Below are 7,042 nucleotides of genomic sequence, written 5' to 3' on the forward strand. Positions count from 1 at the left end.
GTCAACAAAGATGATATAATAGTTTTTATACCATGTCTTGTTTAAAATAATACAGTAAACCGTTCATAATGCTCTCACCTATAACTTAACATTTGTTTATGTTTTCTTAAATGTACCAGACGTAAAAGTTTATCAACATATCATTAGGTAAACTTATTTAGCAGTTTTATGTTTTTCAATTTAATAAACTTTTATAATAGTTATAGAAAAACATTTTAAACCTAATAGATTTAATATAGAGCCTGAACATGAATCTGCAGAAGAACAATTCCTACACTGGCGTCAAACATTTTGTAACTTCTTGGAGGAGTGCGATGCTTATGCAACAGATGAGAAGGTAAAACTATGTTTACTTGTTAATCATGTCAGTCCATCTATTTACAAATACATTTCTAGGACTTTAACATTCGATGAAGCTATTGAACCATTAAAAGTACCGGTACGCCCTAAAATGAAATATATTCCAGACATCTTCTAGCTATTCGCCAGAAATCAGGAGAATCAGTAGATCAGTATTGACAAGCCTTAAAATATTTAAGTAAACCATGCAATTTTTGCATTTATTTGGAGTTTATTTTCTCCTATCATAAGGCAACTACTTTTAGAAAACATATCTTTGCATGAAGCTTGAGGTTTGGAATTAGCTAAATTTAAAATTCTTATTCTTGATGGATTGTGTGCGGATTTCGTCTTAAGGCACGACATTTTCAAAGAACATTCGATTGTTGAAATTTCATTTGGAAGGGAAGGGCGTGCTTATACTGCTTAAGAAGCTTGTGGGCGCTTTTATCAATTTTGCACAATACCTTTCGGAGTTACAAATTGCGTCTCCTGTTTCCAAATAAAAAGTGAACACAGGTAGGATGAAATGAAAATTTGTTTATTTAAACAGGCAAAGTTAGGGCCTCATGGCCCTTTCTTACACTTAACCTGTCTGACCAATAAGCAGAACAATAAACAACATGACAAATATGAACAAATATTAACCAAATTAATATTGACACTAATATACCTTACTAAATACATCAAATCAAACATTAATCTAAACACTAAAAAAATTATAAATATGATACTTCTAAATAAAAATATAAGTATACAATCATGACACAAAATAATACTACAACTTCCATCTTTAATAATAACCAAAAACTATAATTAATACCTAATAACAATAATTTATAAATATATAATAAGAATATTTTTGAAATAAATAATATATATGCAGTTTGTCTTAGTTTGTTAAAGTGATTCTATAATATAAGAAGAAGGACTTGAGTGTACTATAGCATATTTAGATGATGTGACTATTGGAGGGAAGGGCACTGAGCATGATAAAAATTTTAAAAGATTTTTTGATGCAGCTTGGAAGTAAAATTTTACATTGAACCTGGAAAATTCACATTTGCACAAGACAAGATTAATCTACTTGGATATGTAATTACCAGTAATGAAATTCGACTAGATCCAGATCATCTTCAGCCTCTTTTTAACCTGCCACTTCCTCGTCATGATCAATCATTACGATCAATCATGTTGAACTTAAGGTATTTTTGCTCATTATTATGATTTCATAAAGAACCTCTCAGAAAAAAAACAGCCTCTTTCATCCTCCAAAAGTGTTCCAATATCTCATGAAGCAATCAATTCATTTCATCAGTTAAAAACGGTATAGTCTCTGCTACTAAAGCTCCTATCCAGGATAACATACCATTGTACTGTGGAAACTGTTGCATCTAACTTGATCTCACAAGCAGGGCGACCGGTAGCCTTTTATTCTAAAACCGTATACAAGTCCGAAAGATATCATTCATCTATTGAAAAGGAAGTTAAAGCAATACCTAGTTAAATCTGTAAAAAAGTGGAGGCACTTTCTTATTTGTCGGCCATTTCATCTCATTACCGATAAAAAAAATCAGTTTACTTTATATTTGATAAACAGAGATTTGGAAAAGTAAAAAAATTCAAAGATACAGCGATGACGTTTGGAATTATCTTGCTTTAAATATAACAGTGTTTACCGATCAGGGAAGGAAAATGGAGTTGCAGATACGATGTCAAGATTGTGTGATCCATAAAGGGTAGATTAAATTTAGTTTAAATTCACAGGTTATGCAGTGTTATCAGGTTCTATCATTGGATACTGGAAGAAGTTCGCAGCACAATAACGCATTGTAGAGTTTCTCCAGAATTTATGCAAGGTTTTGTAGGTATCAGGGTACCTTAATAAAAGCAACTGTATCTTTTGAACGTTTAAACGTGGATTTTAATAGCCCTATTCCCAGTGCAAATCACATCACATAGATGAGTATTCACGGTATCCATTTGTTTTTATCTGCCGTGATATGACTTCAGCTACTGTGATCGAAAAACTTCAGGAACTATTAGCACTTTTTGTTATTTATTCATTCAGATCGGGGAATATCACTGAATTTAGAAGAACTAAGGACTTTTCTTCAAACTCATGGCATTACATCAAGTCACTGTTCTGCATATAATCCTAGAGGAAACGGTCAAGTTGAAAAATTCAACGGAATCATTTAAAAGAGCATTTTACCTGCTCTTAGAACTCAAGACCTACCTATTAAGTACTGGAAGACTGTTCTTTCTGAAGCTCTTCATTCAATCAGATCCTTATTATAACTGCAACTAATACAACACAACATGAACTTTAAACATCCCGGAAGATCACAGTACGGAGGTTCCATTCCAAGCTGGCTGTCTCAACCTGGACCAGTGCTTTTACGCAACCAGAACATGTCAAGCAAGTACGAGCTCCTCGGAGAAGAAGTTCAATTAATACAGGTAAATCCTGGTTATGCTCATATCAGGCTCCCAGATGGACGGATAAAACCGTGTCGATAAAGGATCTTACCCCAGCACCCGAAGCGGTTATAACCGCGAAACAAGACCAATGTAAATTTAAAGACGAGGTGCTAGATGTTGGAGAAACTAGTTCTCCATATCAAGACTTACACAAGTTTCACATGAACTATCAAATTACTCGAGCGAAGAACTTTAATGATCCGACGAAGATCCTGGACCAGCAATAAATAAGAAGTCAACAAACACGTCCAACTAGCTTCAGTTGCCTCTCGACAAAAACCAAAATACCTTAATGTATATGACACTTTCTGAAGTGGGAAGAATGATATAACAGTTTTGATGACATGTGTTGTTTAAAATAATACAGTGAATGATAATAAATCTTTATGTAAACTTATTATCAGTTTTATCTTATTACAAAAGAGAAATCCAGTAACGTCAAACAGAATTATTTAGTGGGTTGCTTTTTTTAAATTTTCAGGTGTTATAATAAGAGGATGTAGATGATGTATGATGTACCTAACTCTTGTTAAATTAATGCCAATGGACTAATTCAAATGCAGAAAAACTTTGTTTATAGTTTTGTACAATTAGAATTATTTTATTTCGGTCTAGTTCTGGGGTTGCTGGTACGAATCTTATGTTATGTTCTCACAGCTTGAAGCAATCCGGTATATTCTTAAGCGGAACGTGTTTCACACGATAACCCCACTGTAAAACGCACACTCAAATAGATTAAAAATCAAGGTGTAGGTAGGCTTACTAACACAAACACACTACACAAAATTTATTAATAAAAATTTTGCCTTGGTCATAAAGGATACAACAGTTAAAAATATGGAGAAAGGCCTGACAGTACGGCCGAGTTGAGCGTTGTGCACTGACTGGTTGGTTTGTTTGTTATATGTTATAGTCGTCCTCGTTATATGTTACACCACGCTCGAGTCTACCGATTTGTTTGTATTCCTATGATTGATGCTTGAAGAATGCCAGTAGACAAACTGAGGGTCAAAACATTTTCTTATTGTGAGAGGTTGTACATAGAGTGAACAAATTTACGACAGTAGTAGTAACAGGAGTCCCAAAGTGTATGAAACCAAGACTTGGATAAAATATTTTCACAAAACGCGTCTATACTATATCTAGCAAGGCTGAAAGTCCAATTTGGAAAGGTGATCTAATTACAGAGCCATACTCAATTACGGGAAGTACTGTGGATTTGTAAAAGAGTGCAAGGGTTAGTGGAGATGTGAAGGCCTTGGTAGATTTTATTATAAAACCCAGAAGGGCATTGGCACTTTCTGTTATGTTTAATGTGATCCTTAGCAATTTGAGAAGAACTAAACATAACATCAAGTTCTCGGATCTTATCTAAGTGTCACTATTTGCAAAATAGTCAAAATATCTTCTGCTCTTGGCAGGAAATAGGTGATGACCTAACACATTGCTATATTCAGTTCCATGGCATTCCTGGTGCACCGTTCACTGATGTTATTTCTAGCGTGACGTAGACTCTGGTAAAAACCTTGATGTCATAGGTATCATAGAAGAATTACAAATGATCTGCAAAGTGATGAAATTAAAAAAAAGGTTGAAGAGCAATGGACCAAGATGAGGAGATTCCTGAGGTACTCTTGACAGAACTGGGAAAGACGTGGATGGATCACCATCACATATGACCATAAACACTCGATTGGATAATTAGCTCCTCAACCACTTTAACAGGAAGCCACAACTGCCATATCCTTCAAGTTTTTCAAGTAGACGGTTCGTCTTTTTTAAGTTTATTTTTGGCGATGGAAGAATTGTGAGGGAAATAGGATTTTTCCGGACATTTACCATCGTTCAGTGAAACAAAGAAAATCAGTAACACTACGTTTTGAGATCTGCAATCTGATCTCTTCTTCAGGTAAATATTAGATTATTATATAGACGGTGGTTCTTTAATACTTATCCAAGGCTATGGAGAAGTAGAAATGGGTACACTCAACTTAAGAGGCATCAGTGCAAGAGTTAGTAATGTAATCTTGGTACTAGAATTTTGTTACAGTTGATCAGCAATGCAAGAATCCTTTTTGTTCGGGGCAGACAGTGACTCAGATCAAAATAAAGATTTTCATACACCACACTCAAGGATTTTGGCAATAGCAGATTGTATGGCTATTGGCCAATAATTCTTAACATTAGCCCTATCTCCACGTTTATATATTGGAACAACAAAGCTCTCTTTGAGAAGCGATGGACAGACATCTGCAGAGAGTGTAGCCCTAAATAAAATGACCATATACGGCACTATTAACGGAGTACAAGTTTTGAGCACTATGGTTATTGGATAATCACGCCCCAGTCCTTTATGTGATTTAAAATTAATACCAAAATATTATGAAAAACACTATTTAGTGTCTATACTTCTAATTATGTTTTACTACTGTTCAGTATGTTTGTAGATTTCAACATTTTCACATTTTAGATTAGCATGATGATAGAAGAAATCAGTTATTACAACTTCAATTATTGACAGATTATTAAAATTATTAATTACACTTTCACAATCCACAGTGGCTCTAGTTAAACTATATTAGATATTGTGTGTTATTTTGCCTTAACTCAACCTACCATGCCTGGTTAGAGCAATGCAATACATTTACCATCGTTAAAGTAGTATTTAGTAACTCATCGTAACAAAACTACTTATTGTTATTACATTAGTCTTGGATCTTATCAATAGAATTCAAAAATTTTAAAATAAAAACAGATTATAGGGCTTAATTTTTTGTAATTAAATAAATATTTTTGTAAATAATATAAGTTTGTTAAGAAGCAACAATCATTTCTACTTACACCAAACTGGTTTTTGATAGTACGATAATGTTACACAAATTGGTTTCTCTCTTAAGATTTCTTCATAATTTGTTTCTAAAATGTAGGAAAGCACTCCTGTAAATACCCTGTATAATATATATTATACAGGAGTTTAATGTATCTAACTAACGAAGTTTCGTGTACATTAGTTAGATATATGGAACAACGCTATGAGTATGAAAAGAATGTTAGCATAAAACCCCTCTTTGATAATAAGCAATTCCTTTGCTCACAATGTTTGTGTTCAATCTCTACAGGACAAATTTGCTTTCATCGTTGCCCTTGCAGTGAATATATATCAATCCTAGCGTGTAGAACAATATGAATTAATTTTCAAAATTACTAAGTTGTATGTGTCAGCAAATCAAGAAACCACTTTTTCAGCGAATTTTTTTTTCCTAATCTGGTGTAGTTCATAATTTTCTTTAAGTTGGGATGATTCGAAATGTTATTAAAAAAAATTAATTGTAAATGACTAGTTAAAATAATTTAGTATAAGTAAATATTTAATTGCATTCAATATCTAACAATTACTCTTTTGCCACAGTCTACACTTAGAAACTATTATTGTGCACATTTGAAAAATGACTAAACACAGAAAAACAAAGAAAACGTTCCTATTAAAAAAATCCCTTTGTTCTATAAAATGTTGTTTATATAAACTGTGTATTAACTCAATATAATCTGTATTAGATATTTTTATCTGAGAAACCTACTACTACTTTAAAGTTTAGGTAAATACTGGTAATTTCAAAGTAAATTAAACAATCAAATTTAAATAATAAATAAGGTAGAACACTAAACACTTATTAATATAAATGTTCCTTCTTTTACTTGCATGTTTAGCCATTAAAAAATGTTCATATAAGTTTTGATCAAGAACGTAGCCAGGAAAAGATTGTAAGGTAGTCCAAACAACTGATAGTTTTCCCACCGTAGACAAAGGTTAAGCCCCCATTTTGTTCATTTAAAAGTTCTTGACTTGTTTTTTTCGTTGAGAACGATTCTTCAGCAGTACGTAAGCAATAATGAATTATATAAATCATAATAATCGTTTACTAAAAAAGTAACTGAAAGAGCCCCTCGCTGGCTGCGCCCTTGGTTTTTATGTATTCTGTATATCCTTACATATATGTATTAATTAACAAACCAAACGCTAGATCGTACAAATATATTTATTTCATAAATTTCAAGTACACTTTCTGAATGTTAGTAACATCTGACAACAACAACTACAAAGTTCAATCATACAAAGGATTCTGGTATCCATCACACAAATAGTTGAATTTTACTGATGACAAAGTGTTAATATATTAATTCAACAATAGTTATACATGGAACAATGTTAAAAGTTTAG

The sequence above is a fragment of the Homalodisca vitripennis genome, chromosome 7 (assembly GCF_021130785.1).
Source record: "Homalodisca vitripennis isolate AUS2020 chromosome 7, UT_GWSS_2.1, whole genome shotgun sequence".
Classification (NCBI taxonomy): Eukaryota; Metazoa; Arthropoda; class Insecta; order Hemiptera; family Cicadellidae; genus Homalodisca; species Homalodisca vitripennis.